Below are 15,740 nucleotides of genomic sequence, written 5' to 3'. Positions count from 1 at the left end.
TTGCCCCTCTAACGGCTCTTTGTGTCCCTTGATTTATAGATCTGAAGGTGTCTTCTGTTATTTCAGCTCTCACAGTTCTGCTCCTCAGTCCCCAGGTGCTCTCTGCTGTCTTGGTGTCTCTACTGTCTACATTCACAGGAAGCAGAAGGCTTGACTCTAAGTTGGGGGAAGTCCACTCATGGACTTCCGTAGAAGGGGTGGTGTCAGTGGGAGGTCCAGGTCACCTGTCCCACAACATCAGGATTTGTGGAGTCTAGGGGAGGTGGCTCACATTGATTGGGAGACACAGGAGTTTTGTGGAACCCTCTGAGAAGTTCTCAGCTCACAGGAAGTGTATGGGGATGTTGCAGGAGAGCTTAGGTCAAGGGCTCTTGATGGATATCTACAGAGTCCAGAGGACCCAAAGGAGACAGGCCAAGGCGTGGTTGGAGAGGCAATGGCGGGAATGATTCCCTTGGAGACAATTTAGAGATTAGTGGAAGGCTGAGGGCCATTGGGACCAGATAACTCTATATTTTTAGTAAACTTTAGAAGTTTCAGGTGGGTCCTCTCAGGGCTGGTTCTGCTCTGGTCCTGTTTGTGGGCCACAAAGAGGGCATAGGGCAAAATAGTCATGAGTTGGCAAAAAGAAGGCAGTGACAGTGCTATGACACGGGCTTCTCGTCCATCAGAACAGGTGTGCCAGGAGGAGAGTGGCACCAGAGATACCATAGTACTCGGGTGACAATTCACAATGACAAGAGGAATATGTTTCCCTACCATTCCATCCTTCCACCCCGGCCCATGGGACCCTCAGTTTCTCCCACCTCCTTGCTCAGAGGGGCTCAGCCTGGGAGAAGAGATCAAAGCAGCTTTGGTAGAACTTGCTTCCCACTGCCTCTCCTCTGAGTGCACCTACCAGCCCATAATCTCCTATCGCTCTCCTGCACAGACCTGGATGCCCTGGAGTTGGGCCTGCATCTATAGTTCTGAGCAGGGGCCTTGGCAGCGGGCTCTGGGCCATGACGCTGGATCACTTGCCAGAATGTGAGCAACCAGCCCTTCTGAGCCCTTCAGAATATCTCTCGTCCATTGCTGTGGGGTTGTCTATCACCATATACCCCAAGTCCACGCTCTGCAGAGCTACCCTGTCTTCTGGAGTCCTGTCTATCCCAACCAACTCCCCAGCCTTGCTGATATTCTCAAATAAGCCCCACTCTGACTTCAGGAATAAAAGTCCTCCCTCCTCTTGATACAATCGTCCTATTCCCCCCTATTCCTCAGACTTGCTCTGCTCAAACCACTCTCCCCACTCTGTGGGGCACCAGTTCTGTCATCTGTATTTTATTTATTTATTTATTTTTTGAGGTAGGGTCTCCCAGGCTGACCTGGAATTCACTACGTAGTCTCAGGGTGGCCTTGAACTCACGGTGATCCTCCTCCCTCTGCCTCCCGAGTGCTGGGATTAAAGGCATGCGCCACCACGCCTGGCCTGTCACCTGTATTCATCCCAACCTTGTTAATCATGGTGCAGATGCAGAGATTGGGTCGTTCTTGCTTTTCCTTTCTTCCTCCCCGTGTACATTCATGGCTGCGAAATGCCCATGCCCACTGGTTTAGATGGTAACCAGTCAAAACTTGAGTCTGGAAAAAAGAAAAATATCAGTTATAGTGCTTGTATTTTTTTTTTTTTTAATCACATCAACACTCTCATTGTGGTCAGTTTAAAGCTACCAGTTGTTTAAACTAAAGCTTCCAATTGTTTAAGTTCCAGATAGCACATCTCAGTCCAACCTGCTTCGGCACACCACTGTGTCGTGTGTAGTCTGCATGCAGCTCACCACCTCTGGGCCCTGGCCCCAGCCATGTTATCTCCCCTGGGCCACTGTAAGCCTCAGCCAGTTTCAGTTTTAGGCACACAAAGGTGTTGGAAAAGTGAGTCACTCTTATCCTTCTTTCTAACATATCTGCATGGCTCACTCTCTTCCTTTCCCGTGTCTTCCCAGTGACACTTTGTCAGAGAGGCCCTGTCTACACATTACCAGATATGCACTCACTCAACTCTGGGTTTCCAATTCCTCTCAACCTGAGTGTGGTGGTTGGATTCAGGTGTTCCTCATAAACTCAGGTGTTCTGAATTCTAGGTTCCCAGCTGATGGAGATTTAGGAATTAAAGCCTCCTGGAGGTAGTGTATTATTGGGGGTGGGCTTATGGGTATTACAGCCAGCTCCCCCTTTCCGGGAACACTCTTCTGTTGTTATTGTCCACTTTATGTTGGCCAGTGGTGATGTCCACCCTCTGCTTATGCCATTGCTTCTCCTGGCCATCTTGGAGCTTCCCTTGAGTCTGTAAGCCAAAATAAAGCTTTTTTTCCCCTCAAAGCTGCTCTTGGTCAGGTGATTTCTGCCAGCAATAAGAACCTGACTGCATCACTGAGTAATGCTTTTCCTTAGCATTTTTTAACATCTGTTTTATGTCATATACAGGAAGCTCTCACTGTTCATGGAAGAGTATGACTGAAAGAAAAACTGGAAATAAAACCCTTAGAAGCCATCTGCGTATTCATTTGGAAAAATCACGACTGTCCTGTGAACTTTATTTTTTCTCCAAATATTAACATCCCTATGAAGTCAGTTACAAATGTATAAGGGAATGAAACATGATAGCAGAACAAATATTTTAAAAATATTTTTATTTATTTGCAGAGAGAGATGGGGAAGATGAGAGAGAGAGAGAGAGAGAGAGGGAGAGAGAGAGAGGAGAGAATGGGGAGAATGGGTCCACCAGGTCTCTAGCTGCTGCAAAGGAACTCCAGATACATGCAGCAGTGTGCATCTGGCTTTATGTGGGTGCCTGATGACCCAGGAATCGAACTTAGGCTTTATAGACAGTCACCTTAACCCTTGAGCCATCTCTGCAGCTCCAAATATTCTTAGTACACTGCAATTTGAAATATTAAAAACCTTGAGAGTTATGTATTTATTGGGAAAACATATGAAGAGTGGTTTGAACAGTGACTGATTTTTTTGGGTACCATTTCAGTGTGAGGCAGGCATCGTTGCTACATTGGTGAGTTATCGTTCCTCTTTACATGTTTGCCTCAGGAAATAACATCTAGTCTTTTGCACTTTCAGTGCTTGGAGGTCTCTCCAACTGTCCCTTTTAGTTGGTGTGATATTTTTATGCGGGGGGCCATCTTCTCCCACATCCTTCACTAAGCTCCTCTGGCTACAGATGTCAAAACTCCTAAGCAGAGTCAGTGTGGACACACTGGTCAGTTGTTACCCTTGTTTAGCTCCACTTGTTTGTTCTTTGACAATTGTGTGTGTGTGTGTTTAGATTATAGTCTCCTATACTGTATCTCCTCCCTCTCTTGCTGAGCCCTATCTTCATCTCCCCACATACTAGTGGGTACAGCATGGAAGAGAAAACCTCCTTGTGTCCCAGTGACTATTAACTTTGTAACATCTCTTTAAGGAGGGGTGGGACCCCCACCCACGCCGGCGTTGACTGGCCTTGTCTTGCACAGGTAACAATAGCAGTTGTGACTTTGGCTGTGTCATGCCTGGGAAAGAGAGTTCCACAGAGTTCCTCCCCACCCTCCAGCTCTTACATTCTTTCTGCCCTCACTTCCATGATGTTCCCTGAGTCTTGGGGAGGGGTGGTATAGACACCCCACACAGGACTGAGCACTCAGCAGTCACTTATTTTCAGCACTTGGACCAGTCACGAGACTGCATTAACTGTAGGCAACCACAAAAAGCAGGCTTTCCTGCCCAAGGCTGGGAACATCACTAGTCTGGGTTATAAACATAAATATGGGGAAGGTAGTGTAATAGCACGTCTGTTCAGCAAAACAGCAGCAGTAGGTTCCCTCCCAGGGCTTAGGTTCCTCCCAGTCATGGGCTTTTGACCTGGCTTACGGTATCAGGCATGAATTCCTTCTGGAAGAGCACATCTCAAATCCAGTCGAACAGTGACCAGTCCTCTCCTTGCAGTCACGCCACAGTTGCATCCGTGGGTACCTCTTGCCTGGCATGTCAGTATTGTAACACACAGATCCGCTGCTGTCTAATTTCCTTTTCATTCCACTTGCGTCTCACCTCCAGCAGTAGCCCTTTCTCGCTTTTTCATTGCACTTCCATTTCTGTTGCCAAATCCATCTTTTGGTTTTTCACTTCTGTAAATGTTATGTGGGTTCAATACTGGGTGACTTGGAGGCATGCCCAACTGCTAGCTGGGGCTGTGTGTGCAGAAGATGCCCAGAGGGACCGGCCCGTCACCAACGGATGCTAAAAGAGCTGATCGGATTGGTCACTGATGGTGATGAGCATTTAAGTTCACATGTGGATGGGAGGGCTAAAAGGCCAGCACTAAAGTTTGCGCCTTGTGTAATTCTTCATGCTACATCTACTGTGCCAAAGTAAACTTGAGCTTTGTGTTGGTGGACTGGTGTTATTTAAACCATAACAACTAAAACTCATGCATCTATGCCCTGAAGTGGGAGCGCCCTGTGCTTACCTTCCTTAAGGGGAAGGACTCTGCAGCCTCAGCTGCCAGAACAGGGACTGCTGAACAAAGGGTTGGATTTCAATACAAGCCTTTTCTTCACTTTTCTTGTTTTCTATAGCTCTCTCCTCACTTGTGTCCTGTGTATGTTCAAGTGTTCAAGTGGTGTGCCTGTGGAGGCCAGACTGCCTCAGGTATCACTCCCTGGGGGCTGCGCACCTCTTTTGGAGACTGAGAGGGAGGTAAGGTAGTTCATTTAGGCAGTTAGGGTGAGCCCCCCCAAAGCAAAAAGGCGGGATAGGATGGGCGTGGTGGCACACACCTTTAATCCCAGCACTTGGGAGGCAGAGGTAGGAAGATAGCTGTGTATTCGAGGCCACCCTGAGACTGCAGAGTGAATTCCAGGTCAGCCTGAGCTAGGGCAAGACCCTACCTCAAAAAAACAAAACAAAAACAAGAAACAAAAAGGCCGGACAGTCTGCCTTCTAGTCTTACTAGAAGTCAAAGGATGATCTGACTTCTTATCTCTTGCCTAGTTCTGTAGACCTGTTTTTCCACAAACAACCTCCACAAAGGGAGGTCTTTCCAGGGATTTAAAGATTGTGGTTGGTCAAGTTCAGCTCCTGGAATTTGGAACTTGGTGTCATGACTAGCATCTTCCTGAAACAGCCCCTAGCCCTAACCAACCAGCTGTCCATTTGGCTCACCTGAGCTGGAAGGTATGGGTGTGAGGGAGGGCACAGTCTCTTACTGGCCAGTGAGCCCTAGGGATCCACCTAATTTTGCATTCTCACAGGAACTTGTCACCATGGTTGACTTTTTAAAATTTTGGGTTCTGGGGATTGAATTAGGTCCTCTTGCTTGCAAGGCAGGCACTTTGCTGAGCCATCTTTCTGGTCCCCAGAAATTTAATTTTTAATTTAAAAAGTCTCTTACAGAGTTTGGAAAATGGCTCAGTGGGTAAGAACACTTGCTATAGTAAAGCCAGGCATGGTGGTGCACACCTTTAATCCCAGCACTCAGGAGGCAGAGGTAGGAGGATCACTGTGAGTTCAAGGCCACCCTGAAAAAAAAAAAAGGATTTTGACAAGGGCTCAGTAGGTAAGGGTAAGAACACTTGCCACACGTATGAGCGTATGAGGACTGAGGCTGCCTGAGTTCAACTCTTTAGGGCCCATGTAAACACCCAGACATGGCTCTGCATTTCTATAACCCAATCCTATGAGAAGACGAGACTGGAGAATGCCTGGTGCTCTTGAAAACTGCAGTTCTAAGTTGAGAGAGAGAGAGGGAGAGAGAGATTCCACTGGAGGAAATATGCAGATGAATGACAGAGGAAGGATATCCCATGTTCTCTTCTGGCCCCTGTGCTCTTGTGAGCATATCTGTGCACATACCACACATGTAAAAAAAAAAAAAAAGCCTCCCACACAGAATAATCTGGGGCCAGAAGAGTCCGTGCGGAATTCTATCAAAAATTTAAGGAAGAAATACTAAACATTGTCTCCAGAAAGTTAAAGATGAGGTAATGCTTTCCATTAATCACGAGGCCTGCATTACTCAGATGCCCAAACTGGATAGAGACATTAGCAGAAAATTGAAGCTGCAGACCAATATCTCTCATGAACATAACATTGTTATAAAACTGGTAATTGAATAGTCTGGGACTGGCACCCAGAAAGACAAGTATATCAATGGCATAGAAAAGTCTGGAGAATATTGTCAGTTGATTTCTGGGAAAGGGAAAGATGTGCAATTCTGTGGGAAACAAGATTCTTTTCAGCAATGGCATTGAAGCATGGAACATTAGTAGACAGATCAATGTAGTACAATAGAAAATTCAGAAATGTATCCAGCACCTCCCAACATACAGCAAAATAAGTTCCAAGTAAATCAGAAATTTAAATGTAAGGGATGAAATTGCAAGTATTAGATATGTGTGAATCCTTTTATAACCTGTGGAGAAACCCTGACCAACTATAAATCAAAATTCTTGTTTTTATAGAGTTAGGAAATGATCATATTGATTACATTGTACAAAAATAGACTTTTGTATGGATTTTGTGGAATATTTTGCAGGGCTTATAAAGACAATCAAAAAGAACTTCTAAAAATTTAGTAGAAAAAGACAAGCCAATGTATAACCTTAGGAACAATAAAAATGAAAAGGCAAGTTGTAGAAAATGAGATACAAATGTCTCTTTATCATAATAAATATATCTAGTTACTTCCATATAAAAAGAAATACAACTTAAAACTAACTATCCAGGGACCAAGTTTGTAGGTATCTTTTGGTCAAAAATCTAAATGTTTTGGTAAGTTTTGAGTCTCCTCAGTGGAATGGGGGACAGGGAAAAAAGAGAATAACCCAATGGGAATATGACTAATTTGCAATATTTTTCTTATTAATGTTCTCAATAAAACTTAGAAAAATCTAACTAATAGCTCATTCTGTTGGGAAAGCTATGGGACAAACAGGCACTCCCTATTTTGTTGATAAGCCAGTAAAATCAGGGCTGGGAGTGTTTACTAATTAGCTTACTAGTGAAGCCCTAGCCTGGCATGTATGAGACCCTTGATTTGATGAGACTGTAGGCATAGGTACTTTTAGTACACACTATAAGGAAACTATGTATGATCATATATTAACTTGCTTGACTGAACTTATTACTTCAATGCATATATATATATCAAAACATCATACATTATATATATATTATATTTAATAGAATACATGAGTGGGTAGTAGGGAAGAGAATACATGAAACAGAATCATCCAATTATTATTATTCAATTCCCACACTCTTTCCTGTTTTTAAAAATTATTTGCAAGGAGAGAAAAAGAGGGAGAGAGAAAGAGGGAGAGAGAGAATGAGAATGAATGGGTGTGCCAGGGTCTCTAGCCATTGCAAACAAACTCCAGAGGTATGTGCCACTTTGTTCATCTGGCATGATGTGGGTCCTGGGGAAGTGAACCTGGGCCTTTAGGCTCTGCTGCTGATAAGTTGTCATAATTGCAGTCCAAGCCTGTCTAGCCCTCTGAAAAGCCTTTGTACAGTGCCAGGTGCAGATGTACTCCGTGAGAAAATCCACTGCAGTACTCGGCAGTTCTGAGTGGCGTTAGATTTATTGGGTAGAAATTTCAAGAATGTACTTTCTAAATAAATTCATAAAACTGTGCAGATTAAAATAATTGTGTGATTAGAACTCCTGGGCAAATACAGTGATGACATGGCCTGCTTGCAATCAGTGCTTATGGGGATACAAATGCTGAATACTGATAAAACAAAAAAAATGGGCTGGAGAGATGGCTTGGTGGTTAAGCGCTTGCCTGTGAAGCCTAAGGACCCCAGTTCGAGGCTCGGTTCTCCAGGTCCCACGTTAGCCAAATGCACAAGGGGGCGCACGCATCTGGAGTTCGTTTGCAGAGGCTCGAAGCCCTGGCGTGCCCATTCTCTCTCTCCCTCTATCTGTCTTTCTCTCTGTGTCTGTCACTCTCAAATAAATAAATAAAAATTTAAAAAAATATGCTATTTCTAGGATTGAAGGATGTGGAGAGGAACAATGTGGGTGGCAGGTGGAGGGAGATATAAGAGTTAAGTCACTCTCTTCTAGAGTAGCAATTTACATATATTTGTATATGCATTATAGAAAAACCTGAGAAGTAACAGTATGTTATTAAGAAACAGAGACAAATACCCAAAAGATCACGTAAAATAGATAAGAAAGTGACTCAGGGCAGGAAGTGGGCATGGCTGTGCCCTAGGCACCCACTGGGCCCTTATCTGGCTCACTGCTTGACCTGTTGATGGACACTCTGCTTTTCCAGGTACCAGGCCTGAAGCAGGCTCAGTCTGTCCTCTGTTGATCACAGTGAGTGACAAAGACAGACCAGCACCTGCTCTGTCAGAGACACATGGACACCCCAGAGTCTTTGCCAGAGGCCTCCCTGTTGGCAGGCAGGGAGGGGAAGTGGCATGCATAGCTTCCACGCATGTGGCTTCTGGCTGGAGAAGTCCATGTGCAGTTCCCGCACAATCAGGTGGATCCTCGTCTGAGTGTTCTGAGATTGTCCAGGGGGCTAAGAGATGGGGAAGGGAGGCACACCTGTGACATTGCCATTGAAAATGCCAAACACCCATGTGGCCCCTTGGCTCCGTCTTGGCCTCATCTGGCTCTGGTGAGCTTCTCTAGTCCCAGAAGGTTCTGGGTGGGAAAAGTCTTCAAATGTGTGTTTTGAAGAATGGAAGCAGGATTTACATAAGATCAACCATTTTAAAGTGAGTAACTCAGTGGCATTTGCACCTTCCCACCGTTGTGTGGTCTGCACCTCTCTAGTCCCCACACCACATCATTTCCTCAAAAGAAAGCTGTCCCCTCTTTCCTTCAACCCCTGACCATTCCTCTAATGTGCGAGAGTGTTCATTATCAGTGCTGTACTTTAGTGAATAGCAGTAGCGTTTCTGAAGTCTGGGGCAAAGCTTCCTAACCCGCACATTGTTACCAGAGATGACTGGGTCAGATTGTAGCACTTGAGTTTCTTTTGCTGAACAGAAGCAACAGTTTTGAAGAGGAACACATCATGCATGACTTGCACTCTTCATCAGGTCACTGTCACATGAAAATCAAAGGCTAAATTGACCTAAAAGTATATAAATCTAGGATACAGACCCTTAATGACTTTGTGAGGCCTACCCTCATCATGGTCCCTTGAGGACAGAGGTGGCCTTTCAGTGCACATGTATGAGGAATGGTCCATCTGGATGACAGGTTCCATTTCTGAAGGTGCTGACTCCTGTGGTTATGACATAGGGACAGGGAACACAACTCGTTCTCAAGATGTCCTGTCCCAAGGGAGGCACAGTATAAATTCTTCTCAGGGATCTGCAGGGTTACTTCTGTAATCTCATCGTCCAGGTTTTCTGGAGTGTCTGTGAGAGAAGAGAGCTGTGGGTGACCTTCTGCACTGTGGCAATATAATCAAGCCACAGTGGGGTACTTCAATAGGCAGCTACTGTGAAGCCACTCTCAAGGGCTCCTCTTGCAATTGTCCAGATCTTGTGGTAGAGGGCGAGGCCCTGGTCTTTACTGACCCACCAGAAGGAAAAGTGTTTCCTCATCTTCCATAGCAAGTTACTGTCCTGCAGCCACGTGGATGTGGCTCCTGGGCTAGGAAATTAATTACCTGCCACTCTCCTCAGTGAGGGTCAGCAAGGCGCTCTCCGCCATCACTGGCAGTAGGGCTGGAGCGGTGCAGAGCACCAGATAAGGAGACTATGGTCACATGATGCAAGGTTTGGCCAGGCAGCTAGGAAAAGGAAGGACATTTCAGAGAAATGAAAAATAGTCATCCAGGGCCCCTATTACCCAGGGTCAGGGCCTATGGTCTCTGCAAAGATGGCCAATTCATCTTGACAGATGTTCAGGAGCTAAAGAGGCAGGCATAATGCCTAGCTACTGACGTTGTGACTTTCCCTGGTCAAATCCCAGCAGTGTGTGCATAGGGTCCCTTCACCTCAGCTGGGCGCTGGGCCCTGTTGCTGTGAGTCCAGAGTGGCCCATGTCAGTTGGCTATGTGAGACACTGCTGTGTCCCAGTCATGGCAGGGTCCACTGACCTTTCTAAGAAGTAGCAATGTGTTAACAATCCAGCCAATGTAATAAATATTCTCCTCCTGCTTACAGACACTGTTCTATCAGGGCAGAAGAGCGACTTGGCTTGGCACCACTTCATACGTGCCTGGACCTGACACCCCAACCATGCCTGGGGCTAAAGGGATAACGGGCAGAGGTGGATTGGGCACCTGGCTGTATCTCCTGCTTTTGGATGCACATGTAACTCCTCTCTCCACAAAGCCCCCAACAGTTACAAAGGGAGCTGGGCGTGGTGGTGCACACCGTTAGTCCCAGCACTTAGGAGGATAAGGCAGGAGGACCACTGTGAGTTTGAGGCCAGGCAGAGATTACATAGGGAATTGAGAGCCTACCTTGAAATACCAATATATATATACAGTAAATCCTCATAGATGAAGTGTTAAAGTTCTCACCACTGGCAAAATGCCTATAATAAACATTTTAAGGAAGGAAGGATATATTTTGGCTCTTACTTTTTTAAAAATTTATTTTTATTTTTATTTTTTTTTCGAGGTCGGGTCTCACTCTAGCCCAGGCTGCCCTGGAATTCACTATGGAGTCTCAGGGTTGCTTCGAACTCATGGCGATCCTCCTACCGCTGCCTCCCGAGTGCTGGGATTAAAGGCGTGCGCCACCATGCCTGGCTTGGCTCTGACTTTTTGAAGTTTCGGTCCATGGTTGGCTGGCTCCATGGTGGAGAATACCAGGGAGGGGAGTTGGAGGATCTTGAATGTAACACAGCGAGCCACCATGTTTTAGCCCAATGATAGAGGGCCCAGCAGGCATGAGCAATGTTCTGGGATAATTATGCAGCGGTCGTAGAGAGAGGGAGGGGACATATCCATTAACAATGTTTTCTTGGGAGTAGAAGGAGCAGGATCCATACAAAGACATCCTAAGTATCCAAAAACAGGCTATGGTGACAGCAAGACAACTAAGGAGGGGTGACAACACTCACCTATGGCCCCTTGTCACCCTTCTTCAGAGCCAAGGCTTGGGCAGGCTGCCCTGCCCGGTGCTGCATAGATGTCTGTCACACACTCACCCACCCAGGCTTCATCACGTCTGCTCCTTGCTCAGCACCAGGCCGCGGCTGGCCGGAGGGTGGTTCAGCTCACTGGAGGTCACATCCAGCAGGAAGCCCTTGATGAGAATAGCATGAAGGATCCATTGAGCCACACAGCGGGTTACGTGAAAGGACAAACCAAGTATCACACCGTGAGCCAAATTAACCAATGGAAAGGAAGAAAACACAAATTAATGTTAAAGACAAAAGAAAGTGATGCACACACAGGTAACAGAGAGGTCCAGTAGGGACTCTGCTCTTCTGGGGTGTTCTCTCATGATTCTGCTTCTATGGCCTCTGACCCTTCCCGACACACTCACCTCTCTTGGCTTACCTCAGGTGACCCCAGTGTCCTCTGATCAGCTGTTCTCATGGGGATGCTCTGTTCTTCGGAGAGAGCTTCATAGGTGGCCTGATCTGGGCTCTGAGTCTTTTGCATCAAGTTGGGTCACGGCCTTGTACCTTTAGAGCTCAGTTTCTCCCTGGAAATGGGTCTGACAAGGGTCCACCCCTCACGGTCACGGTGAGAGACAGAAGAGCTGTCTCAGGAGGGACACTGGCCAGTACCTGACACTCACTGCTGGCTGTGGGCTTGCACGGTGGCCTGCATGGTGGTGGCCTGAGTAGAGTGAGCGCAGAGAAGCTGGAGGGGCAGCGCTGGAGGGGACGAGAAGGAGCCCTACTTGAGCAAACTGTCCACTTGAGGTTTCAAAATTTTTGCCCAGGATTGGATAGACCCACAGTTCCATCTGCTCTTTTTGGGGTCTCTGGAAAGGTTGGCAGGAGGCTGCCATGCAGAGGAATCCCTTAGGGCTGTGTGGGGGCTGCAAGGTCAAAATGGTCAACCAGCCTCAGCACAGGTGGTCTAGTCTGAGTTGTAATTCTCGCCCAGGTTAAAGAACTATCGTCCCGTACAATGTCACCTGGCCCAGCAAATGATGGGAAGGGCAGAGGGACAGAACAGGTGTGAGCCTGCCTCATCTAGTTTCTGATGTTCCCCTTGGGGGTGGGGAGGGGCAAGTGCTTTCATCCCAGATAGTTTAGGGCATCCTTTTGACCCAACCACACTCTAAGCAGTGTGCTTTGAAAGATCAGCATCTGGCTAGATTTCCTTGTGACTGGGACTTCATGTGAACCAGTGTGTGGCAGTTTACATACCTCCTCCTGCGCTGACAGAGGTCCTGAGCCTGGCATGTGGGCACCCAGCTTGCCTGAACTTCCTGCTCGGCTCTTTCCTTCAGCTGTGTGAATCCCCACCAGGCAGGTCCCCCTTCGTGATGTTAGAATCCAGGTCACTCACTGTCTTCCACCTCTTGAAAGAAGACGTGGGAAAGGGACACTTTTACCCCAACATACAACATTTGCTCTTTTATTAGAGAGAGAAAGAGACAGAGAGAGAGAGGGAATTGGCACGCTAGGGCCTCAGCCACTGAAATCGAACTCCAGACCCTTGCACCACCTAGTCGGCATGTGCGACCTTGTGCTTGCCTCACCTTTGTGCATCTGGCTTACGTGGGATCTGGAGAGTAGAACATGGGTCCTTAGGCTTCACAGGCAAGCACCTTAACTGCTAAGCCGTCTCTCCAGTCCTACAGCACTTACTCTTGACTGTGATGAGCTGCTCAGCTATGATTCCCCAAGCTGAGTCCTGCTGAGCGACCCTTTGATCCCTTGTGCCAACCCTCCTCTCACTTCCTCCCTAGCTTCAGGTCACCACCCACTGCTGTCCCACCAGCTCAACTTTCTCAGGTTCCACATAAGGCTAACATTGAGGGCATTGCCTTCAGAGCTGATATGCTGACATCTACCTGTAACTGCGTAGGGGTAGTATTTCTCAACTGAATCTTGTCCTAGACATAGGGCTCCTTTTCTGAGCCAACATCCAGCAGCCCAGGTTTTTGGGTACAATTTGCAGTCTGCCTCCCAACCACCTTCCAGCCCTGTTGTTTGTTGTGGGTGGAGGCTGTGGTCATACCGACGGCTAGCACCTGGTGAAGGAGTTTTGCTTACCAATTGGTAGGCTGGAGTGCTGAGCAGCCATACCCCTCATTTTACTCATGGTCATCCCTTTGGGTGAGTCCCTGGGGAAGGAAATTTTTTTCAGAGGATGTGTCCTTGGGACACAAGCTGCACTCACTGTCCCGTGTACCCACCGGGTCTTTCCTGCTGTAAGAGTTTTCAGGTGACTTCTGTCTGAGGACACTGATCCATGGCACCGCTTTGGAGGTTCTGCTGCTCTCAGACTCCTGCAGCCGCAGGATCACGCCGGGGCGGGGGGCCTGTGCCGTGAGGGCGGGTCCCTGGGGGGCAGGCCTGTTGAGCCTTCTGTCGCCTTGTTCCTTAGCGGCGTCTTGTCCTCAGGCAGCTGGCGGTTAGTGGCCAGGAGAAGGCGGGAAGGGCAGGCTCACCGGCTCTGCTCACCGGCTCTCCTCCTTAGCACAGCCATGGTGGGAGGATCTATTGCCGTCATAGCGACATCCAGCTGCGTGGGCTTGTTGGTCAAACGTGCCCCTCACGGTCACTGCTGTTGCCGTATTAAATAGGTTCCCATCGCCTCCTTGAATTTTTTTTTTTTTTGTTTCATAAGTATTTCCTTATTTCATGTGGGCTGTACACCCAAGATTCCCCAGTCATCATTATGTAGGCATCCTGTGGGCTGGAAATTGTCTCTGGAAGAACCTGATAGCACCCCATGATGTGGCTTATGTTGGGCTCTGTTCAGGAGGACAGTTAATAAGATAATGCCCGTTTCTCTCACTAACCAGTAACTGCCTACTTATTTCCAGGGAGGGGCAGGGCCTCCCCAGCAACAGTTAACTGCCTGTCTATCCTCAGGGGAAGCCAGGGCCTCATGAGCCCCTCCCCCTTCCATGGCAGAACACTAATGGGCCCTGTCATGACACAGTGCATTTCAGCTCTCCTGCTGGTAATCACGGCTGCTCAGTTTATCATGCCCAGAGGGAAGTGTTCTGCAACAGGTGCCAACTGCACACTGCCCTATGCAGAAGACCAATGCCAAAGGAGACCACACAGTACATTGACCCCCTGGGCAAGACCAGTATTCAGTGGGCCCACTCCCATACTATACCCAGTGGCAGGCATAGAACACAGGACCCACCTGCAGGTGTCCTCAGAGCAGGAGCAGTGCCCAGGGAATAAAACCTATGCTGTGTCACCCAGGGCAGGCTCATTACCTAGTGGATTGCCCTAATGCTTTTGCCAGTTCATGTCCAGTACCCATAAGGCCAAACCCAGGTTGCCCTCAGGTCGGGCCACGACATGAGAATGGAAGCTCATGCCAGGCCGGGCTTCTTGCATATTACTCCCCATTGCTAGCCCAAGAGGCTTCCTGCACATTACCTGCCCAAGTATTCATCGGGGGGTGTTCATCCACCTCTGTACCCAGAGGTGGCACCGGTGGTGACATCTGACTTAGGCCTAGAATTCAGGAGGCTGACTACATGCCGCTCACTCAAGTAGGTAGGTTCAGTATCCTGGAACCTTCCCCACACTTCTGCCCAATTCAGGCCCTTTAGCCAAAGGGCTGGCTGCTTACTGCCCCAAATGCAGGCACAGTCCCAGAGGGATGACTGCTGGCTCTGTCCAAGCCAGGCCAAGTTCCCAGCATAGGCAGTTCATGCTTCCCTGTTGGTCAGGCTCATTCGTCAGGGAACCACTTGCACGCTGCCACCTCGAGGAAGCCCAGGACCAGCTACACACATTACCACTGTGGCTGGCCCATTTCCAAGAAAGCCCACCGTCCACTGACCTCAGAGCAGGACTGGCATAAAGGGGCACACTTTTATCAGTGGAAAGCTCAGTACATAGGGGACCATCTTCAGGCTCATCTTAGGACATGAGCAGCTTGCAAGGGCCACCCTCATGCTTCTGCCCAGTTCATACCCACTAATGGGGGCATTTCTTCCAGGTCACATCCAGGTCAGGCTCCTGCTTTATGTTAGATCAGGCTCATTACCCACAGGGGTCTACCTGCACAGTGCTCCCCAGAACAGCCCAACACCCAGGTGGCTGCCTGCATGTTCACTAGGGGCTGGCCCGTGCTAACTTCAGGGAAAACTCAGTAGTGCCTTGTGGGTCACCTTCATGCTGTGCTGCGTAGGGAAAGCCCCAGCACCCATGGGGCTAACCATTTGCTGATCTCGTGGCAAGCCCAGGCCTCAGGAGGTTATCTGCGCTTCATGGCCAACCCAGGACCCAAGATATCAAACAATTCACTGTACCCCAAATCAGGTCTAACATCCAGGGGCTTGACTGTATGCTGCCTTCAGAACAGGGAAGTACCCATGGGGTTCCCTTAGGCTTCCACCTAATTCAGCCATAGTACCCACAGGGATGTCCACACACTCTCACACAATACAGGACTAGTACCCAGGAAGCTAGCTGCATACTGCCTCCAGGGCGGGCCCAGGACCCAGGTTGCCTACCTGCACACTATCAGGAAGGCAGGGCCAGTACCTAGAAGATTGCTTGCACAGCGACTTTATGGCAAGCCCAAGACCTAGGGGGCTGCCCGCACAGTGCCCTCCAGTGC

Source organism: Jaculus jaculus, chromosome 8 (genome assembly GCF_020740685.1).
Source record: "Jaculus jaculus isolate mJacJac1 chromosome 8, mJacJac1.mat.Y.cur, whole genome shotgun sequence".
NCBI lineage: Eukaryota > Metazoa > Chordata > Mammalia > Rodentia > Dipodidae > Jaculus > Jaculus jaculus.
Note: the sequence above shows the minus strand (reverse complement) of the source record.